Genomic DNA, 24322 nt, shown 5'->3' with positions numbered 1-24322 from the left:
AGAAACCTGGAGGCAGGAACCGGAGCAGAGGCCGTGGAGGGGTGCTGCTTACTGGCTTGCACCCTCTCTGGCTTGCTCAGCCTACTTTTTAATACACCCAGGTCCACCTGCCCAAGGCTGGTCCTAGGTGGGCTAGCCTTCCTTCATCAACCAGTTATTAAGGAAATGCCACACAGAGATTCCCACAGGCCAGTCTGATGGAGGCAATTCCTCAGTCGAGGCTCCCTTCTCCCAGGTGACTCCAGGTTTGTGTCAGGAAGACAGCTGACGCTGATTGTAACATCCCCATCTTGTTGCTTATCCTTGATCCTGTGTGTTCCCACCCATACATCTCTCGAGTAGCAGCTTAGACCTTCTTCTGCACCAGGCAGAGGACCATGAGGCTCCAAGGAGTGACAGGACTCGGACCCAGTCCTCGTGGGTGGAGAAACCCAGGCTTGGGGAGGGAAGATACCTGTCTGCATGGGAAAAAAATGCTCAGAGATAGTGATTCTGAAGTGCCTGCCACGGACTCAGCTGGATGGAGGTCAGAGGTCATCTTCTCTCTCAGCAGGTTCCCAGGCCTCCCCCTGATAAGCATCTGTTTCAAGGAGGGAGTGGAGAGCAGAAGCCACTGCAGGAAGCAGAGAGGTTTCTGAGGACCCGCTGGGGAGGACGAGCGGGCGGGCTGGTGGTTGAGAGTTTGAGATGGAGATGGGGGGAGAAGATGTGGTCAGAGATAGGGGTCTGAGGTTGTGGATTCAGAGAGGGCTATGTGGGGTGGCAGGGTGTTGGACAGGGCTGGGTGGCAGATACGTTTCCGGAGATAGACTAGGCATGGAGAGGCCAGAACAATGGAAGGAAAGACCCAAGAAAAGCACAGAACTGATTGCAAGGATGGGGAGAAGTGGAAGCCATTGGTGGTTAATGGCAACCTGTTTCTAGGAAACGGGGGTTGGAAGAAGCAGCTTTTGGCTAAGAGCACTGGCTGCTCTTCCAGAGGACCTGGGTTCAGTTTCCAACCCACATGGTGGCTCATGCCCATCAGTAACTTCAATTCCAGAGGATTCAATGCCCTCTTCTGGCCTCCAAGGACACGAGGCACACCCACGATCGACGTACAGACATACATGCAGGCAAAGCACTCATACACAAATAAAATAAAGATTAAAAAAAAAAAAGAAAAACAGGCTCATAGATTAACAGTGAAATTACTGAAGTTTTAGAGAAGAAATGTCAGAGAAATTTTGGGGAGCCTAAAGTCTGGGCAGGCAGTTGTTAGACAAGATTCCCAAAGCATAGGTTATTAAAAACAAAACAAATAAACAAAGAACTGGGCTACACAGAAGTAATGACCTTTGCATCCTGTGGTGCCATGTCAGAGGGTAAAGCAACAAGTCACGGGCTCTAGAGATGTCTGCTGAGCCCTGGTCCAACTGGGGACTATGACCTGGGATACTGATCACCAGCAGGACAGCACAAAGTCACAGTCAAGTTAAAACAGGTTAAGAGGGATGGTCAGGTGTTTGACCTGACTCTGAGAACACACTCATAGCAAGCAGACGTAGGAAATAAAACCCAAAACCTGTGTGCAGTGTTCTTAGCTACACATTCAAACTAACAGGAACAGAATGGAACTTGGACCAGACAACTCAAGAAATATAGCAACTCGAAGAAAAACATCCAATGTCCCCAAAGTGAGAGATGTTCGCAAGACACCTGACCAGCACTTTCCAAAGCAAAGATTTAGTCACAGTGAATTTTTTTTTTTTGAGGTACAGAGAAACTGGGCCCCAGTCTACAGTCGATGGGCAAAGGGCATTGCATTCGTTCCTGAAAAGTTGGCCAGGTTCTTTAAAAACTAAACATAGGCAGGTGTGACGATCCACGCCTTCAATCCAAGCACTCAGGAGACAGAAGCAGACAGATCTCTGTGAGTCTGAGGCCAGCTTGGCCTACAGAGTGAATTCCAGTCCAGCCAGGGATACACAGAGAGACACTGTGTCAAAACAAACAAACAATAATAACAACAAACTAAATGTGCAACCTAGGGACTCAGCTCAGTTAGGAATGTGTTCTCTGAGAACGTATGAGCGCCTGACTTTCATTCCCCTTCCCCACCCCTCACCCCCACACCCATATAAAAAGCCAGGCATGGTGGTGCATGCTTTTAATCTCAGCACTGTGGTGGTGGATCGCTGGGTTTCCCTGACCAGCTAGCTTAGCCTCACTGCTGAGCCCCAGGCCATCCTACAAAGTCCTGGGTGAAATGTAGCATTTGATGCGTATAGTATAAACCTGGAGACCTGAACGTCCTTGCTGGGTGCAGTGTTGGTCAGCCAGTGAGGAGGGGATCAAGCTATGGGTGCATGCGGCAACTCGGAGGGAGGGCTCCGGAGTACTGTGTCTAATAAGACAAACCCATCTTGAAGACTGCCACACCACGGTCTCAAGGAGACATGACAGATATGAGGACTAGACAGTGGGTCTCCAGGGGTTAAAGTTGAAGGGAGGAGTGAGACCCCATAATCTGGAGCTAGCAAGGGAGATCCTTGTGTGTTAGAGCTGATCTATTAATTATGCTGCCTTCTCTAATCCATCATCTGATTAAACTGTATTTGAATAAGTGAGCACACACACACACACACACACACGCGCACGAGTGCATGTGTTGTGCACTGACCATTGCATCCCTCCAGAGCCCATGTTGAAGCCCTGACCCCAAAGGTGAGGATATTTTGGAGTAAGTCATTTGGAAGAGTTGGGCTGTGGGATGAACTTCCTGTAAATGAGCTTATTTAAAGAGATTCAGGACAGTGCATCCCTTTGTCATGTGAGGACACAGCAAGAAGAGCTGGTAACGAGTCAGGCCAGACAGCATCTGGACTCTGGACTTCCCAGCGTCCAGAACCACTGGAAACAAAGTCTTTTCAAAAACCCATGATCATAACACTTTGTTCAGAAGCCCCTGTGGCAACTAGTGTAACCAGGGAGACCAGAAGCAGGGAGGTGGCTGCTACTGAGGTCACTTCTTGATTTGATACTGTGTTACTGTCATGTAGGATGCTGCACAGGGAGGTGGGGGAGGGGGTCTGGATGAAGGTGCTATGAGACATCTGTATTATTTTAGATACTTCCTGTGAATTTAAGATTATCACCCCCAAAAAGATACAAAGGAGGTGGAGGAAGAAGTGGGAGAAAAGCAAGAGGAGGAGGAAGAGAAGGAGGAGGAGGGGGGAGAGGGAGAAGGAAGAGGAGGAGGGAGAGAGAGAGAGGTGGAGGGAGAGGGAGAAAGAGAGGGAGAGGGAGAGTGGGGAGGGAGAAGGAGAGTGGGAAGGGAGAGGGGAGTGGGGAGGGAGAGGGAGAGTGGGGAGGGAGAGGGGAGTGGGGATGGAGAGGGAGAGTGGGGAGGGAGATGAGAAGTCTTAGTCTGCACAGAGACCAGGAGCAATAGATACTGGAGCTGCAGAAACCTGTGAGGGGTAAACTCCTTCCAACTGTGTTATGCAGACCTACCAGGCCAGATGTCTGGTGGGGAACATTAATTCATGCCAGCGAAGAAAGGGTGACCCCCAAGGATGAGTCCTGCTGAGAACAGGATTTGACACCCAAGTCCTGAGGAGAGAGAGACTTACATGCGGGTGTGCTCTGCCCTGCCCTGTTCTGCTCTGTGCAGCTGTGTCCCTGAGAAGATTGAAGCAGGGTCCTCCTGTCCTACCCACAGGTCCTCCTGTCCTACCCACCCTGACTCTCAAACCCAAGTCTGTCTCCCCACTCCCCACTCCCCTCCCCATGATCTCCAGTGTGGGAATTAGGGCACCACCCTGTGTGACAGCCAGGGAGGGTCTTCTGGGGCTCCTTGCAGCCCTGGTCCCCAGCAGAAAGAAGTAACTAAACAATCTTGCTTTGCACAGTAGGAGCTGTGTACATCCCACTCTTCCCAAGTTACATGAGGACACAATTTATCTTTAGCCCAAAGCCACCTGCTTGGTAATCTGCTTCTGTGTACCCGATTGATCCCACCCTCCTTACGTTGGCTGGAAACACGGCTGTTTTTATTTAAAGCAGCCAGCAGGCACAGGATACTGGACAGGGCGGCCCAGCGTGTGCCCGTCTGGGTGGATGCTGCCCATCTTCCAAAGATGAGTCGGTCCTTTCAGGTCCAAGTTGGTGGGGAGCCTGGTAGCACCTGGATGTGATGTCTGGACCCCAGTAAGGGGCATGCCAAATAGCTTAATAGCTTAGCATATTTATTCAGTGCTGGCCACCGAGGCAAGTCTTCGCTTTAGGACTTTGGACTCTCTTCCAGACCTGTGCTAAAAATCCTGAAAGGGTTTATGGTTAACACCACGCAAGGCTGGGGAAATGTTGAATTCAGTAGTGTCTTAATATATGGCTGTGTGTGGAGAGAACACTGTTGCTTTGTGTCTCTGTGCTCACTCAGGCACCCTGATCACTCTTCCATTTCCCCCCACGTCGTGCCTACTCAGATCCACGGATCTCTCTTTTCTCTCCTCTCTCTTTCCTCAGGCCTGCTGTGTACCTGGGTGGAAAGCCCCATGAACTCTCTGCAGAGTTCGGGGTAGGGTGCAATACCCAGGGCCCTACAGACCAAGTTCAGATGAGGAAGAGGCCGCCTACCACCGTGACCATGGCAGTTTCAGAAGGATGAGGACCCTGGTGTCAGTGGCTGGCCCTTAGCAGGTACCTCCCGGGCGTGGCATATCTGAGATGCAGATACCTGAGATCCAGAATTCCACAGCATCCCTGGGTCTCCACTGCACAGCTAACCAAACACCTCCACCCAGGGGAGCACATGAATTGTACTGCCTGACTCACATAGTGGTTAAGAGCAAACACTTTCCATTTAAACTCTGAACTACTAGGGAGCAAGCCTAGGGGGTTCATGGATGTTGGACAAAGCAAGTGATCATTTGCTGAGCTGGAAAGATGTGCATGTTTTCAGAGGACAGAATAGGATGTCAAGGGTCTCCCTCTATCTTATTACCCTGAGACATGTCTCTCACTGAGCCTCAAGCTCTTCACTTGGGTTAGGTTGGTCAGTAGTGAGCTCACTGGATCCCACTTCCAGTTCCTTGGTGCTGGAGTTGAGCATATGTGGCCCTGTCAAGCTTTTCACATTCATGTAGGTTCAGGAGATTCAGTCTCTGATCCTCAGGCTTGTACAGCAAGGGCCTTACCCACTAAGCCACCTTCCCCCTGTCCTTTCATCTTTTTACTCTTTTAAGTTCAGACAGGCTCTCACTGAGTCCTCCAGGCTGGACTTGAACTCACGCTGTCACACAGACTAGCCTGAATGTTGGGATCCTCCTGTTCCAACCTCTCAAGTCACTGTGATTGCAGTAGAGAATGCATATGATTCTCATCGGGCCTGGCCCATTTATGTCGCTTTACAGTGTAGAATTCGGTGGTGTGAATATCTTTTCATCGTTGTGCAACCTTTGAGGACATCCAGCTCGGATTTCTTCATCACCACAACAAAAAGCTTTTGAGCGGTCACTCGCCACTCCTCTCTGCCATCTGGCAGCTACCTGCCTTTACCCTGGCTCCAGGGACGCGTCTATTCCGGACACTCCCGGCAGATTAAATGGTGCAACATTTGGTATTTGGGGTCTGGCTTCTCTGTTTGGGCATCACACTGTTGAGATTTATCATTGTAACCAGTGCCAACACTTCATTACTCTTTATGACTGAGTATCAATTACTCTAATGGATGGCTAGGCAGAACTTTATTCTTTCTCTTTCTGGGGCTTCCTGGAGTCTGGAGATGCCTTGAGCAGGTCTGCTTCTTCTTCAGGGGTCTTGAAAACAACACTCACATGCAAGAGGGAGGGACTTGGGGTGTCATTCATGGTCCTGCTTCTTCTCAAGCCCAGGACAGCTCGGTGAACATTGCTGCTCGGTATCTATTTGCTGACTAGTGATTGAGTGAGTGAGTGTGACCACTAGACCAAATGAGAGCTTTTGTGTTCTCAGCCCCTAGAGGTATAAGAGGCCGCAGCTGCTGGGTTCACAGTCACCTTTTGGGAGAAAAACCCCAAAGAAGCACATAGGAGGCAGAGCGTGGCCACAGTGTTGGTTGCAACAACACATGGGTATGATTACACAGGAGTTAATTCGGCTCCGATCACTGCTGTGACAAATTGCCAGACACCCAGTGGCTTAAAACAACACAAGTGCATGACTTCATAGTCTGGATGCCAGAAGCCTGACAGAGTGCCACTGGGCTGACGGGAAGCTGTCGACAGGAGCTGCATCCTCCTGGACGCTCCAGTAAGAAGGGATACTTTTCTATTTTTCCAGTTTCTCGACGCTACCTGGGATGCTTGGCTCAGGGCCTCTTCCTGCATCTCCACAGTCAGTTGTAAGGCAGCATCTCTCTGACACGCCTTCATTCCGGCTCACTTTTTGACCATGGCTGGGGATGCTGGGGGGATGCTGGGGATGCTGGGGGGATGCTGGGGATGCTGGGGATGCTGGGGATGCTGGGGATGCTGGTGATCAGGTTGGGAACTCTGGGATCATTCAGGCTCATCTTCCAGCACTAGGCACACATGAGATGCATAGATATATATGTAGGAAAAAAAATCCTATGTACAAAATTAATAAACCAATCTCAGGGGAAAAGTTTAAAAATAAAAAAACAAAACAAGACATACTATGGGCTCCAGACATCCAGTTTTGACCTCTGTCTTCTACATCCATAACTTAACCACAGATTGTAAAGTCCCTGATGCCAAGCAAAGGGGCCATGGACGGTTCTTGGGATGGGAGCATGTACATCTTTGGTGGGGCAGTCGTTCTGAAACCACAGTGGCCCCTCAGCTTCCCACAGACGAGAAGATCCCATAAGTCCTCCCTAACTCTTGGAGTGAGGAGACTAAAACAGACAGCACTGAAACCTGACTTCACACCCCATTCTTTCCTGCAGCAGTGGTGTATACATCCCCATTGGAGACTGTTCCTTTAGACCACTCCAATGCTTTCTTTTCCTCCTCTTCTCACAACTGAGAAACCGAGGGACAATCTCCAGAAGATGGAGCTAGGAAGTGGACTCTGGAATCCCCCATGGCTGTATACCGCTGGAGCTCATAGAGCCTCTGGGATGCCCCAGGGATCTGGAAAATGCATTTTAATCATCAATCAATCAATCAATCAGTCAGTCAGTCAGTCAGTTTGTCTGTCAGTCAGTCAGACAGTGTGTGTGTGCACGCGCGTGCCCGTGTGGAGAGAGAGCATGACACATTTGGCTTTCCACCTTGTTGAAGGAGGTCTCTTTTGTTGAGGGAGGCACCACTTGTTGAGAGGTCTCTCTTACTGAGGGGGTCTCTGCTGAGATAGGGTATTTCTTGTGGCTGTTGTGCTGTGTACTCTAGGCTACTCAGCCTCTGAGATTCTGGGCAATGCTCCTATCTCCATCTCCCGTCTTGCAGTAGGACTTCGGGAATTACAGGTGTGTGCCACCACATCTGGCTTTTTACTTGGTCTGTTTGCCTTTTTACTCAATGAGCAATCTCATCACCCCCAGGAAACACTTGAAATTCCAATGAGCCCTGAAGCTGGGACTTGCAATTAACTGAGTGATTTAATTTGAAAGTTTTTGAAATAGACTTTCTTATTAAAAACAAAACAAAACACACAGACAAAGGAGATATGGGGGCTTCACAGTTGTGATTGTACGTGGTGGTGGTGGTGGTGGTGATGGGTACATTGAGGGTATGACTATGTATAGGGTCTTTTTCCACCTTGTCTGTATGGTCAGGTACCACCTTCCTTATGCCTTTTATCAAGTGAGCTGGGCCTAGGAAGGAGAAACTCAGATGGTGCATCATAACACTCGAGGGCCACCAAGGTACAATATATATCTATTATCCATGTGCTGCAGGCGCATGTACAGCAGCTCCCCTAGGTGCCTACCAGAAGCTGAGAGGACAATGTTGCCAGGCTCAAGACAGGGATGGGGCACTCTCCCAGCTTGGTGAGCCTTGGCCACCTGTATCAAGATGCAACTTTTCCATCTTTGCTGAGACCTTCTCTCCTTGGGGCTCTATTAGGGAATTTCAATGATCAGCCCCCCAAAATTGAGGCACCCTGAAGGGAAGATGGGATCAGGAAAAATGCCTCTTGGTAATTTGCCTTTTGGGGTTCCAATGGCACCTCTCAGGAACTGGGTTCTCAGAGCACAAGACATGCCATATACCGATAGCTGTGGCCTCAGCTGCCTGTGTACAGCCACAGTGGGAGCTCAACATACTGGCACCTGGGACACAAAATGCTAGCCCCAAGCCTGGAAGAGAGGGCCAGGTAGAAGAGTCAGAGCCTTAGGTATACTTTTGCCTTCTAAACTCATAGGAAGCATGGAGAGAGGATGTGCATCAGATCCAAGCAGGCTCCTTTGGGAAATTCTCATCAGACTGGACTGGTAAGGATCCTCCCAGCTCCTGGTGATCTGCATTGTAGAAAGGATAGAACACATCTGCCTTTATAGGAAAGTATTCATTCATTCATTCATTCATTCATTCACCCAAGAAATGTGTATTGTACTGGGGAAGAATCTTCAGCATGTGGAGGGTCCTAGGTTTGATCCCAGCTATCAAAAGGAAAAGAAGAGACAAGAAAAGGGAGAACATATTGAACATTAAGCATCATGCTAGCCTTAAGGGATGAAAAATAAAACCTTGTCCCCTGCAGTCTTGCAGCTGTGGTCTTAGGGAAGCAGGCAGGTGGGCACAGTGTAGCCCGAGATAAGGTTTTTCCCCCTGCTGACATTTTCATTTGTTCATCAAGTATCTCTTGTGAACTACTTATGCCTCAGAAACCAACTAGGATTCTACCTGAAGCCCCTGACATACAAGCCACAGTCTGTGGAGTGGCTAGTGGACACAAATCTCTGAATAGCTGGGGAAACAGATAGCTTGTTAAAAAAAAAAAAAAAAAAAAAGATGAAGTAGCCAGGCGTGGTGGCCCATGCCTTTAATCCCAGCACTCGGGAGGCAGAGGCAGGCAGATTTCTAAATTCCAGGACAGCTAGGGCTACACAGTGAAACCCTGTCTCGAAAAAAAACAAAAACAAACAAACAAACAACAACAAAAAAGATGATGTATCCCCTTTGGCCCAAGTGGTTTATTGGAAACTTTGTATTTATACAGTCAGCTATTAGCAGATACAATGTGTTCGTCTTGTATCCATCCTCTTCTCAACTGTGTGTGGATGGGGACCAGAGGCTGTTCTCCCTGGAAGCCATGAATTGACCTCTGGCTGCAGAAAACTCACAGATAGTTTGGGAGAAAGAAGGCAACATTTCATAGTTCACTCAACCCCCCACCCCCACCCCCACCCTCACCCAAAGTAACTGTTCTGGGCTCCTGTGCATGATGCTGTTGTTCCTTGGACTTTTCCCCAACCAATTACCTGCTAATTGAATGACTCCTTGTGACCTTCCCTTTCCTTTGCTTGACAGTGACAGAGTTGGAGAGGTCTTTGCTTTCTAGACAGGTGAAGAATAACCCAGAGAAGAAGAGCAGGCAGAACTGGGTTACAGGGGACACCCTAGAGGAGCTGGTTTACTGGCTAGCACTGTCCACAAGAAGGTAGCCTGCTCTTATGCTGGTCACCATCATAATCTTTTCAGGACACTCTCTGTTGCATTTGGCTCCTGAAGTGAAAGAGTGGCCTTCTCCATTAACTCCATTAAAGGACCATTAACTTGGTCCTTTCAGGATGCTGGACCACCAGGGCAATTAATTCATTCTTTACGTAAAGTTTTCAGTACAGATATTCTCCATTTCTAAGGTAGAGGTAGGAAGGCTTGGAGGCATACATCCTTAGGTTCAGATACTTGGGAGGCTGATCAAGGAGGGTCATGAGTTCAAGGTTAGCCTGGGATATATATAGGGAGACCCTGTCTCAAGGTAAAATCAAAGGCTGAGAATTGTGCCTGCTGGAAGAAGATCTGCCTAGAATGTGCAAAACCATGGGTTTGAGCCATGGCACGACAAAAATAAAGTGGAGGTCTAGAAGGAGGGAGGAAGGAGATGGAAAGTTAGAGATGAGGAGGGGAGTGTTCCATTATTCCTCCAAGGTAAGACCAGGGACTGGGGTGTGTTCTCTAGAGGTGCCAACGGCCATGTTCATCAGAAAACTGGATTCAGTTTTTGTAATTCATTCAGGAGCGGGACTTGCCACAGTCTCTGCATCCCGGAGTTTAGACCCAGCTTCTCAGTGCTCACTCGCTATCCTGAGATCCTCAGCTGCGCCTGGGCTTCCCAGGCCCACAAGGAAGCACAGCGAACCTGTAAGCCCACTCTTTCTCATGCTCCCTCCCTTCTTTCTTGACCCCTCCGCTGTGCCCTGGGTTACTTCGGCAACTTCTTGGCAGGGTATGGTCATCCTTACCCACAACGCAAAGTATAAACCTGAGAGCCAGCTTTTCTCTCTTTCTAATGGGGTCAAGATGTCACCCACTCTTTCCCAGAAATGTACCCCATCTCTCTGTTTAGACTGCAGCTGGACTTAGTGGCCGACTGTCCACACAGTCAGTGCTAAGGGTTGTAGAGGAGTGAGTGGTGGGGTGCTGGGGTGCGTAGGAGCTCACAGCTTGGCTGTAGGCTTCCCAAGGGTGTGTGTGTACTTCTGCTGGTCCCAGAATGTGCCACAAAGTCCCCTGTGTCCTGGGCTGCTGGCCTAGGAGGAAAAGGACATCTGCATCACAGTGTGTGTCACAGTTATGCTTCCTCGCTGTGATGTGATGACGATTTTAACTAAGACACGGATAGTTCATGTTCACATTTACCTACTTGTCTGCAAGATGTTCTGTAGCATTTAATTTATCTACATATCTATCTCTCCCTCCTTCTCTTTCTCTGTCCCTCTCTTCCTCCTTTCTTCCCTCCCTCCTCCTCCCTCTCTCTGTGTCTGTCTGTCTGTCTGTCTGTCTGTCTGTCTGTCTCTCTCTCTCTGTGTGTGTGTGTGTGTGTTGTATGCACACACATGTGGAAGGTATGTGTGTTCGTGTGCATGTATAAGTGTGTGCATGCACATTTGTGAACACGAGCGTGGAGGCCAGACATCAACCTTGGACATTGTTCTCAGGAGTCATTCATGTTGCTTGTGAACATGGAGCCCACGGATTTAGTCAGGCAAGCCCTAGGGATTTGCTCTCTCCTGCAGGGCAGGCATTACAAGGGTGTTTGCCATCAGAGCTGTACTTCTCGCATGGGTTCTAGGGATGGAAGGCAGGTTTTCATTCATGCATGGATGTGTCCCTAGCGTAATCTCTTCTTCAGTGCTACTGAGATTTGCAGTGAGCTGTGATGAAGACCACACGACCCTCTGCTCCTATGCACGTGGGCTTTCTGGCTTGCTCCTCGGGCCTCATGGTGACCCTGGGGTTCTTTTGGCTGCCATGGCGTCCCCCCTCTACCCCTTCTTCTTCTGATCCCTGAGTCTGACCAAGTCAGAGGCCGCAGAAGTTACTTGTTCTGCCTTTCCCTGGGTCTAGAAGCAGTGAGGGAAAATTCCACTGTCCAAGGCCTGCCTCAGGGGAGTGTGAGCCACTCTCTCCTGTCCTCCATGAGCAACCCTGACCTGACAATACCCTGCTAGACTGGGAACTCTTTGTGGAGGCCATGGTGGGGTTAGGAGACAGAGAAGGCACCAGAGTGTGCCTTGGGGCCTACGAGGTTCTGTGAGTGCATCAGTAGACAAGGGAGATGGGCGGTGGCTCCTACATCCCTCCTGCTGTGCACCTGTACCCAGGAGAGGCTGCCCATCACTCTCAGCAGGACAAGCTCCTGCCATCAATCCTCTCCACCGGAGTGCTGGCTGCATGCAAGCACAAAGGCTCGCCACTCCAGGGCCAGGGTCTCTAGCTCAGGCAGCTGCCTTAGAATTTAACCACCAGATGGACTTCTTTCCTGTTGGCATGGTGGGGGGGCATAGATATGGGGTTACCCGAAGGACCTGGAGTAGCACCCAGGAGGTAAGATCTAATATTCACTAAGCAGGCAGGGACCCTGGAGTGCTCTTTAAGCCTTCCCTATTTGGACCTAATAGAAGGGAACATCTACACCAAGCACTTGAGGGGCCAGCTCCTCACACACAGCAGGTAGCCAGGGTCTGAGCTGACACTCCCTCTCACTTGGATGGCCTTGCAGGTTGAGATCATCTGCAGGATCCAGGCAATGGGCTCTCCAGACCCTTTAGACCCAACAACCCGAGAAGGGAGGGAGTTTTGCCCAGGATGGCCTTGGGTTGCCCTGAGCACAGTCAAGCCCTACAACAAGGGAAGATAAGCTTAGCATCGCTGTCAGATCTAACAAATAACAATGCAGATCACCAGTTAGTGTGGGTTCTGGTGTTTAGTGCTAGCATGTTCCAAACATGACTGCTTATCAGGAAGTTGCATATAACTGGACACCTAACATGCCACTCAGGAATCCAGAAGGGAGGCTGGGTTCTGACCAGCCATTGAAGAACTCTCCCTACCTGCTGACCCCATCCTCTGTTGCATCTCTGGTCATGAGGGTCCCTCCACTCCTCACTGCTAAGCTCTTTGCTCCCAAAACTCCCTCCTCTCCAAACAATGACCCTGACAACGTGCCCCATTGGGTGGGAATTGACCTTTAGCCCCCACTGAGACATGGTGGGTCCCTGCTTCTCTGCTGTGTCCCTCCACCAAGGAAATCCTGGGGGCTTCAGCTTGGGTTTCCCCTCTGGTACACCTCAATACTAGAGGAGGTCTGAGGGTGTCCCTCCATGGGGGAACTCTGAGAGCTCACTTGACACAGCTCCTGGGTCCTTACCATCAGACCCTGAAGTCCTAAACTCACAAGAAGTTGATCCTCTAGGGTCCCTAGCTCTGACACTCCTCAGGAAATGACTGAGAAGTATTTCCAGGGTGTAACCTAGCAGAGGTCACCAAGAGCTGGTGACAGAGCAGAGGTGTCTTCAGGTGGGGGACTTTGGGCTGCTGGGCATTCTCTTTGAGCTCCTGGTGGTATGGTATGGGAGGAGGTCCCTCTCTCCCCTCGGCAGGGTGGAGTATCCGTTTGCAAGCTAACCAAAACTCCGTGGGTCTGGAGGGCTCAGGTCAGAAATGTTTTCATTTTCCCAGAGGGTAAATGTGCTCCTGCCTGGGTGGTAAGTGGAGCCCTGTGATTGGTTTACCATCTACTCTAGCCCCAGGCCCTTGGGCACGGAGGACGGCCACTGGGGGGCAGTGCTAGCCAGGAGACCTGGCAGGGATCCACCTTCCTCCCGCCAGAGGCCCTGCAGCAGGGAGCTGTGCATACCAGACCCTTACTCACACTGAGGACCAAGGTAGTGCTGGACTCTGGGCTTTCTCCTAACGTCCAGAGCCACACCCACCTGGACTGCCCCCTCCATCTCTTTCTCTCCCAACACACACACACACACACACATACACACACACACACACATGCACCCCACAGCGTGTGTAAGGATCAAAGTTGTGCTAGACACTGGGCTTTTTCCTAATGTCCAGAGCTACACTCGTCTGGACTCTTTCTCTCTCAACACACACACACACACACACACACACACACACACACCACCCTCCACACAGGCTCAGAGTCATTTACCCAGCCTGCTGACAGTACTTCTCCATCTCCCAAGCTGAGCCCAGAGTCCGCTGTAGCTTTGAGGGTACTCCGCATTCTAGCAGGTTGCGCAGCCTCAGCTTTGGCCCTGGAATGGGTAATGCTGCACTGACTGTTCCCTTGCTAGACTGCTGTGCCAGGAAGTCTTCCATCCTAGCCAGCCCCAGTACCCATTTTACAAATGGCAAAACTGAGGCCCTGAGATAGGTAGTGACTTACCCAGGGACACACAGAAAATTAGGAACAGTCTCCCTGTTCTGCCTCGATGCCCCTTCTGCGTATACACTGGGTGGCCCTCACATCTCGGGTACCTTAGGCAGTTCACTCCTGCATCAATGTCCCCATGTCCTTCCTCTGCAGATTCCAGACCTCCTAGGGCCAGTGCCTGACACTCTCCTGTGTCTTGTATTTAGCTCTGGCTCATTGCAGCATCCGTACACAGAAGAGGGCCACAGTGGGCCTCACTGCAGGCTGGGGTCCCAGAACTCTTGCTCCCCGCAAACCTCCTCTTCTGTGGAATGGGGCATGCCTGAACCCTCGAGAGTCTGCAGGAAAAGAATGTATGCAAATTCCTGGAGAGTTCCAGGCTTTTAGGCATGAGGACCCAGCAGCCATCTATCTGTATTCAGAGTCTCCCTACCCAGTCCCAAGGTCCCTGGTGCTAGCCCACTGATGCTCCCCCCACCCCTGTTCTAGACATCCGGCTCCCCAGCCTGATACAATGGATTCACCTTGCAGGAAGCTCTTCTGGGATCTGAGATACTGCTCTTGTCTTCTTCAGTATTCAGTCCCAGGCAGGGTGGGCTCAGAGAGAAGAGATGCCCTGTGGCTTGGCACACTCAGAAGGGACAGGGACAGGGTGGAACACGTTGGTGGTCTGTGGCTTTCCTTAGGAAGTGCCCACCTGTCTGCTGTTGCAAACAATCACACACACACACACACACACACACACACAGGAACAAGCCATGTGAGGGAAGGCAGCAGCAAAAAGGGTTGTTGGGGGAGACATTCCTGGGGAGGCCCAGAAGTCATTACACATCAGTAGCTGGGTTTTTTGTTTTGTTTTGTTTTGTTTTTGCCTCAGCTCCTCAGAGAGCTCCTCTGCATGTCTCCCGGGCTTTGCCAGCTACTCTGAAGTTGCCGAGGTCTTCTGACATGGAAGCACAACTCTCCCTCAGCTTCTAGACTGAGCGAACTGTTTCCCATGAGTCTCTGAGCCAGTCAGGGGCAACAGCAATAGCATGGACCTACCAAGGCCACTGTCCCTGTCCCCTTATGCTGCCTATACAGCTGCCCTACCCTTCCTGTGCGTGCGTGCGTGTGCGTGTGTGTGTGTGTGTGTGTGTGTGTATGTGTGTGTTCATGTGTTTGTGTGTGCATGTTCAGGTGTGTGTATGTGTGTTCATGTTTGTGTGTTTGTGTGTGTTTGTTCATGTGTGTATGGATTCATGTTTGTATGTTCATGTGTGTATGCGTGTGTCCATATGTGTATGTGTATGTGTGTTCATATGTCCGTGTGTGTGTATGTGTGTATATGTGTGTGTGTAGGCCAGAGGTCAATGTCGAATGCTTTCTCAGTCACTTTCCCACCTTAATTTTTGAGACAAGAGTCTCTCATTGGCCAGGAGCTCCCAGGTCTGCTAGCCTGGCTGACTGGTAAGCCCCCGGGGTCCTCTCGGTTCCTCTGCTGGGGTGGCTGGTATACACTGCCTGGCTTCTTACACCTTTCAGATCCCCAAGCTTGTGTGGCCTGCACTTCACCAATCCAGCCGCCCCCAGGCCCCGAGTCTTGTTTTGAACAGTTCTTTTTCAAAGCCTCCCCGCAAGCCGGCTTCCTCTGTGTGCTTGGTGGCTTCCGCCCAGCAGTCTGGCCACAGTGTTTACTGCCCTGTGGGGTGGCCTGGAGGGCTGGTGTGGGGTGGTGTTTCCCACATTGCTGAGAAGTTTGGTGGGCAGAACACAGCTGCCCACAGTTTCCATCTTAGTTCAGCCAGGACAGCAGACACACAGTCAATGGTGATAACTCAACCCGTGTTTACCTGGAATCTTCCATGTGGGAGGCAATGACCTCGCTTGGAACCTGAGGATGGATTCTGTGTGGATGTTCTGGGCTGGAGGAATAAAGAGCGCCACCTTTGAGCAGGCCAGACCACCATCGTGCTATATGACCAACGAACGATCTGTCTTCACTTGGCTTCCAAGTCACCCCCAAGAAAATGCCAGGGCCAGGTGCCACTCAGGACCTGAAATCCCACCATCTGAGTCAGAAGTTCCATCCTGGAAGGGAGGTTCCTGTGTGTCCCTAGGAGGACAGCGTTGTCCTAAGACCTTCAGGGTCAGGAAGGTTGTGGGTGTGAACCGGGATGGGAATGGAGGTCAAGGAAGCCTTAAGCTTTGCTTCTTGGGCTGGCGGTCTGTCCACGTGGGGCCCAGGGGATGTAGCTGCATCTGTTTCATGGCTGGTATATGTCAGTCTGTACTGAAGCCAAGCATTACTTTGAGAAGGTGTGGAGAGCCTTTAGGGCTGCTTGGCAGGAATCTGACATTGGCCATGGACCAGGAAATGGGCTTCAGGCAGGAATCTGACATTAGGGCATGACAAGGAAGTAAGTTCAGGCAAGAATCTGATTTTAGGGTGGAACAAAGAAGTAGGCTTCAGGTACGAATATGACTTTGGGCTAGGACAGGGAAGTAGGTTCATATATCTCGATCATCCTGATAAGTCCTAAGATACAGAGGTTGAGGAGTGATCACGGAACTTTGTTTATTGTCTTGCTTGTTCCTCATTGTACTGCCCGCCCTTAATACTTGCATGTAATTAAAATCGGATTGGGAAAAAAATAAGCCTGCCTCAGCCTCAGAACCGGTTGGGGTCAAACTACAGTTTTGTCTAATTGTCTTTTTTCTTTTTAATCCCCACTCCCACGCTGGAGAATCTGCTGACTGACTGAGCAGACTTGGTCAGAAGGTCTTCCTTGGTCTCCAGGGAGGACTCAGCAGGAATGAGTGAACTACAATGTTCCAGTGTTCCCAGAGAGCTAACGTGTGGGAGAGAAGAGCTGAGTGACAGGAAGAAGCACAAAGATGCAGGCCAGTGGCTTTGATTGGCGTTTTTAATTTGTCTCTGAGGCTCCTGACCACCAAAGCGAAAGTGGAAAAGCCATCCGTACCCATGGTTGCCTTGGCTATTCCTTGCATACTGTTCCTGTCAGGGCACTCGGGGAATCTGTGGTACTCCCGGGGAAAGCGGACAGGCTGCGTTCTCCATCCTGGAGGCAACTGTCCCGTGTCTGAGTGGATCAGCTTCTCTGCACAGCTTCATTAGGGGACGGCTCTGTCAGAGACAGTGGTCATCCGGTGCTCTAGAGAGCGGCAAGCCTTCCCAGCCTGGGAGATGAGCGTCCTCCCCCAAAGCTCCCTCGAGACGGAAAGCCAAGATGGACGAGCTCTTCAATAGTGACTGGAGAGCAAGATAAGACTTGTGAAATGGCTTCTCAGAAGAGTCCTCAGAAGACAAAGGGTTTCCCATTGCCCATTTGGGAGATGTGGAGCGGGGTGTGGTCATATTGCCTACAAGGTATAGTGGGTACTAGAGCCAGGCCCTGGCAGGAGGTTCATGCTCCAGGTTCAGTTCACCTTCCCATGCTGTCTCTCTGAGTACCCCCAAATGGCAAAGGCAGAACACAGAGCACAGTACCTTCCTCTATGGCTATGCAGCAGTCTCAAGGGATTAAACCAACCTGCCTCCATCATGTTCTTAAAAGCCATCCTGAAAGTAAAAACAAGTTAGGCTCATTCCTGTTCATGATTAAACCTCTGTTTCTCAAGAATTGGGCTATGCCCCACCTGGAACCTTAGCTACGAATGATTCTGTACTGCCTGTCTCAGGAAATGACAGCTTTGTCTTTGTTTCTACAGGTTGTTATGAGCCACCTGTTGTTATGACTACAGAGTTCTCATCGCCTTGCCATGTTCTGCTCCTGTAATCCTGCCTATTTTGCCTGCCAAATCCCCCATTTGGAAACCCCCTACCCCTGAGTTATAAAACCCCCATCTTCCCTAAGCCCAGTGCTGATCTCTTGAACCCTGCCTTTAGGGGGAGACAGCCCGAGTACATGAATTTCAAAGCTTGCTTGCTTTAATGAATTTGGCCATGATGGTTTAGGCTGGTGTTCTTTCTCCTCAAAGTGCTGGGATCAACACAGGTCTTGTGCCTCTGACCTCGGAGGTTAGGCTATGGCTCTTGGCTTCTGGACAACAGATGACAACAGCGCTGGGTGCCAGATGCCCAGAGGTAGATGCCAGCATCACTCAGGGAAGAGGCTCATGTGTACATATCCCTACACAAGCAGAATTCTCCTATCCCTGCCAAACCCTCCCGGGTATGAGTATTCTCTCATCTCTACATCCACAGCCATGCCAGGCAGGAGTAGCCATACGTGACGCCAGGAAGGTAACCCAGGAAACCCAGGTCAGGAAGCAGTAGGCCTTAGACAGTCTGGGGCTCATTGTCTAGAGCAGAGGCATACCATAGGATGGGAGAGCCATCCAAACAGAGTCCTTTCTTGTTACCTATCAAGGATTAGTTCTAGGGGGCTCCCCTGAGAGCACCCTCCTGACAGGAGGTGGTCAGCATTTGTGATGGACTTTTGTAGATACCCTCCCTTACTTGAATTCTCTAGGCTACTGAGATTTAAACTACTGCCGGGCGTGGTGGCGCACGCCTTTAATCCCAGCACTTGGGAGGCAGAGGCAGGCAGATTTCTGAGTTCGAGGCCAGCCTGGACTACAGAGTGAGTTCCAGGACAGCCAAGGTTACACAGAGAAACCCTGTCTCGAAAAACCAAAAAAAAAAAAAAAAAAAAAAAAAAAACAAATAAACTACTGAGGCCTAGTGTGTGAATGGTGCCAGAATGGTCAGTAAACCCCATCACATAAAACAAGAAGATAAGAAAAAAAGGCTGTACATATGAAAATTTTAAAAATGGCAGCTGATGGGCTAGAGAGATGGCTCAGTGGTTAAGAGCACTGACTGTTCTTCCAGAGGTCCTGAGTTCAATTCCCAGCAACCACATGGTGGCTCATAACCATTTGTAATGGGGTCTGATGCCCTCTTCCGGTGTGTCTTAAGACAGGGATGGTGTACTCGTATACATTAAGTAAATCTTTTTTAAAAATGGCAGTTAACATATAAAATTTTTAGAAATGGCAACCGGGCAGTGGTGGCAGCAGTGCCCATCTTTATTCTTAGCCCAAGGGAGGCAGAGACAGGTGGATCTCTAAGTTTGAGACCAGCCTGGTCTACAGAGTGAGTTCCAGGACAGCCAGGGCTACAGAGAAACCCTGTCTGGAAGAACAAAGACAAACAAACAAACAAACAAATGTTCTACCTGTAGCTGGTCCAATTTTTTTGTTTTTGTTTTTAGGCACTTGGGAGATGGCTCAGCATTTGAAAACACTTGTTCTTGTAGAAGAAAGACCCAGGTTCAGTGCTTAACACCATATGATGGCTCACAACTGCCTGTAACTCTGGTTCCAGGGAATCTAGTGCCCTCTTCTGGCCTCCATAGGCACCTGCAATGTGTGGTACAATAAAATAAAATAAAATAAAGCCATGAAGGCACACATATACATAAATACCTTTTAAAGTTAAGGACTTGGAGGGTCAGCTACATATGTGAAGAAAGTAAGCAGCTATATAGAGAAGGTCCCCTCACTGCCAGAGGGAGGGAGGAGAGGATCACAAAGGTGGACCATCCAGTACGGGCAAGGTTATTTTAACAGAGAAGAGACTGAGCCCAAAGACGAGGGGCTGAACTGTGGTACATCTTGGGGGTCCGGAGTGCAAAGAAAGGGCAGGGGCAGGAAGGGTGAGGGACAGAAGGAGAGGCCTCAGGGACCCTGGGCCTCAGGGGTCTGCAGCCATGTCCTCAGAGACCTAGGCGTCTTTGGGAGAGCTTACAGTCCTCCCAGTAAACCAACAATGACTCACGGTCTGGAACCTGAGTGGGATTTAATTCTGTTTACAAGAAGCTCCCTGTGGGCTTTTCTTTCTTTCTTTCATTTAAATTATTTTTTTTTGATAGAACAAACAAAACAGGCAGCATTTGAAAACATGGATGTCGGGCTGGGCCCACTGGGTCTGTCTGCAGCAGCTGGGGGACGCTGAGGTATGACAGACCCCTGGGGTGGGAAGTATTCCAAGGCCTGGCCAAGCCACTGCTGTGGAGGTGAGGGGCTGTGCTCAGGACCCTGCAGAGAAGGTGGAAGGAGGCTGGAAAAGGATCAAACAGTGGGGGCTGCCACTTCAGGGAAGGCCTGGAAGTCCAGTGGAGAAGACTAGTGAGTAGGAGGCAGAAAGCCCTGTGTGCGTACCCAGGCCCGGCACACAGATGCTTGCCACCCACAGGCTCATGGAGGATGTCCAAGGCTCTGGGCTCCCCACACTGTGGCCTCTGGAGAACGCCTTCCTGAACTTGACATCGTTATCACCTTTCTCAGAGCCAACCCTGAAGAGATACTCAGGGCTCTCAGACTCTGGACACTGGCTGTGCTCTGGAGAGGACCTCTTGTCTGTGAGGTCCCCCACAGGCCTCATCCTTATCTGGGTCCAGCAAGGCAGGCAGGCAGGCAGGCAGGTCCCAGCTGACTCTCATTCCGCTCCCCAATTCCTCTTCCCCTAGGCCCACCTCCACAGGGTTGGCGCTGGTGGTGGGCTGCACAGCAGAGGGTGCTCGCTCCTTAGACCCATTTCACAGCCTCTTCTGGAAGCAAGTCTCTCTCAGTGCCTGTGACTGTCCTTATTTCTTCCTGCTTTTCCTATAGCGGGTAGCAGCTGTGGCGGGTAAGGAATCCTCCTGTCCTCCATACCTAGACCCTGGGATGTCAGGCCCAGGGATAGTCGCCTAGCAGATAGCTAGGGTCATGTGTCTGAGTGTGACTGACTTGCCATATCTCTGCATGCACATGTGTGTTGCCTGCCTCTATCGTGTACTAGGATCAGCCCAAGTGCTTACACGTCCACAACCTCTGTAATGTGTGCACATGCGTCTCCCAGGGGTGTTTCCTAGTACGTGTGTCCCTGGGTGTCCTCGTCTGTGCGCTTGGCCTAGAACTGCCGCACTGGGCTTGGTCTCACTCTCTTGTCGTTTCTCTTTCAACAGAGATTACTAGAAAGTCAGGCCTCACGCTGACAGGTCCCCTTCCCTGCGCTCCAAGCTGTGAGTTCTGAGCATAGGTTCTGGGCCAGGGCCATCTCTCCACCCTTGCTGTGGACTTTGAGGTTTGCAGCTGCTCCCCAGAGCAGGGAGGAGTTGGAATCCAGCCCAAGACCCCTCTGCTCAGCAGGGCATGCAGCAGCTGTGTGCACCCCAAGGCCCTGGTGCTCAGATCCCACGCCTTGTCCCCGCTCGAGCTGTAGTCTGTCTTCAACCATCTCTCTGGGACAGGCTAGCCCTGGCCTTCCCCTATAACCTTCTTCAGGCACAATGCCCAAGCCCAACCATCCCACTGTGCACTGATATCTTCCTTCACAGTCTCTCCCATTCCCACTTGGACCTCCACAGTGACTCTTCCAGGACCCCTGATGACCTCCAGCCTCAGGTCTCCAGAGGCCCCAGGCTTTCTTCTGTTGTCCCAGCTGTGAGCCTTCCTGCCCAGCTGAGGCCCTCACAGAACCATGACCAACCACATCAGCTCTCTCCTGCAGGCACCAGGTGACCTTTTGCACCGAGCTCACAATCCCCTTTGACAGCAGGGTGTCAGTAAGCTAGCGCACCTGGCACCTCTCACACAGGTGACTTATGACGCGCATGACATCTTCCCTCTAAACCGAGATGAAACCCAGTAACGGGATCTGCCCAGGGGCTGACTTGACCAGCAGGAGGCGCTTAGGAAGTGGCTCCTGCTGGAGACAGCCAGAGCTCCGTAACAGATGCCCTACCCCATGGTCACACCCCCAACCCCCAAAACTCAGGCTAGAGGTGTGCTGAGAACGGCCTGTGGCAGAGCTGGGAGGGTGTCCGCTGCTGCCCGACAGCAGAGGCCACTCTCTACACATACCTGTGCACCACCTGGAGGAAGCACAGAGCCCCTCCGTAGCTGCCCACCCCAAGTTCACCCCCTCCAGTTCTTAGAAGGCCAGTTCCAGGAAGCAGCAGGAACTGTTCTGGCCTGCATATGTTGTTTCCTGGAAAACAAGCTCATAGCCCCCAAGGGGGCCTCACAGGGGAGGCCTATATCCAGAGACTGCCGACAGACAGCCTGGAGCCACAGGGTGGGCTAGTGCTAGCTAGGGACGGAGATACAGCTTGTAGGGGTGAGGTTAGCAGGGCAGAGCACCACAGTGAGTGCCCGAGGAAGAACTGCCTTGACAGGGGACTCTCATGAGTTCCCGCTGGACACTGGACAACAAGGAGGCAGGAAGCTGGCATACTCCGGTTCTCACAGACACTGATAGGGCTGGCATGAGGGAGCCCTGCAGAGTTGACATCTCAGCTCCTGCCCCCAACCCCAACTGCATCCTGCTGAGGAGGTCTCATTTAACCCTGAACACTCCTGGCTGAGCTTCCTCAACATGCTAGATGTGTGTGCCCCTCTCTGGGCCCCTCTGTCACACAAAGAGAGACAGGAAATCCGTTATGTTGTGCACTGCACCTCTTCTGCCCAGTACAGGTGGAGTTGGTGGGCTGGATGGATGCTCTGAGAATGGAGGCCACTCCTGGATGCTCTTCGGGCCACCACTTCTGCATAGCCCCCATGCACCTCTGAAATCACCCAGATGCTGGGCATCGAGTACAGAAGGTCAAAGGTCAACCACAGTGCCAGGGGAGCCTTGTGGAGGGAGCAGGCTTGGCCCTCCTCCAGCTGCACCCTTCACTTTGCTGGCTGGTGGAAGGTGGGAGCAGGGATTTACAGGCCCTGGCTTGTTCGCTCTCCCTGAGCACAGAGGCCCCATGGGGCAGCTCTAATTGGTTCATGTCTGACTGTAGCGAAGAACAAATTGATTTCCCTCCAGCTGTTCCTGCAACCACAGGTCCTCAAGCAGGCACAGGCAGCCCGCTGTGCCACCCAGCTTCATGGCCAGCGCTGGGGTAAAGTCGGGGGGGAAGGGCAAAGGGGTCTTGTGACAAAGAAGGGATCCTGCCTCAGTGTCCCAGAGTACATGCACGCACGCACGCACGCACGCACGCGAGCGAGCACGCAACTTGACAGAGGAAGAAACGGAGAGGCCCTCTTGCTTTCAGGGCTCCCTGCACTAGCTGTCAAAGCCAAGCTTCAAACAAGATCCTACCGTAGAAAACCAGTGTCCCCTCTTCTTGGGGCTTCATACACAACTCCTCAGCCATACTGGAGTCTTTAACTACAGGATACACATTTTCTTGCCCCGGGGCCTTTGCACATACTAAAAAAAAAAAAAAAAAAAAAGTTTGCACCGGCTTCCTTCCCACATATTCCTTTGCCAGTGGACAATATATTCTTGCCCCGTGGACTCTGCTGGCAGGTCTCCCTTGGACCGCTTCTCCTGGGGAGGGGCCTTGGCCTTCTCTGCACTCAGCCCCATGCCTGGCTTACATTGTGTGGATCCTTCCCACCGCAGGTCTAGCTTTTCTTCCCAAGGAGCAAATATAGTCCCTGACCTCACAGTCATCGTTCCGTGCGCACAGGCAGCCTCGGTGCCCGAGGAACCATGGGTGATCCCCGGGAGGAGTTCTGACTGAGTGTGGGGCAGGGAACCCCACGGGCCTGAACAGACTGGCAGAGCAACCAGGAACCGAGGAAAGCGCCGGAACTCGCCCTGCTGGCAGGCTGAGAAATGGCAGATTGAGCCCAACAAGGCTCACACACACACCTGGCCTCCTGCTTAGAGCCGGCGGTGAGCTCCTAGCACGGCACGAAACCCTCCTCGATTCCTGCCTCCCCTATCCCCACCCCTCTCTCACTCAGGATTCTTTGTGACAGAAAGTAGATGCATACTCCAGACTTTGTTTTCAGTTTCTGTCGCCCTTCCTCCATATTTCTTTCTCCACACCAAAGCAGAGCCCCTGAGTTCACCCAGCCACATGAGAGGTGTTGTCAGTCCCCCACCCCACTCCACTTCTCCCTCGCCTCCCACCCTCGCTACCCCCCTCCTCCAGCCAATCGGGCCACCCCAGCCTCTGCCCCGGCCGACCCTCTCTCTTTGTGTCCACCCTTCCAAATCTGCATCATAAAAAGCGCTAGGCCCAGACGGTTAGGGAAGGCTTTCCCTGGGGTGGGGAGAAGGGGTCCAGGCAGTACTGGCAAGGTCAAAATTCTTTTTATTTCCCAGCGACAGGGGCCATTCACATGTTAATAAATCACACTCCCATCAGGCGTCTAGGCAGCCTTTCTGAAAGCTGCATTTTAACCCAGCACAACTGCTCTGTGAACAAGTCTACAAATAGAGATCCTGAGGTGTGGGGTGACAGGGGCAGATCAAAGCCACCCAGTGTGCAGAGGGCTAAGGAAAGGGACTGTCCACCGCCTGCCTGGCTAAAAATCACCAAGTCCTTCCATCCCAGAGTGAAGGATGGACAAAACTTGTGACTCACAATCAAGACCTGCTGACAAACAGATGAACATTTGAGGGGCAGAAGGGGACTTTCTGGGGTCTTGGCTTGGTCACTTAGGCAGTGTGCAATCACCAGCATCCCATAACATAGGTTTTCCCATGTGTCTCAGC

The sequence above is a fragment of the Mus pahari genome, chromosome 7 (genome assembly GCF_900095145.1).
Source record: "Mus pahari chromosome 7, PAHARI_EIJ_v1.1, whole genome shotgun sequence".
In the NCBI taxonomy this organism is placed as follows: domain Eukaryota; kingdom Metazoa; phylum Chordata; class Mammalia; order Rodentia; family Muridae; genus Mus; species Mus pahari.
Note: the sequence above shows the minus strand (reverse complement) of the source record.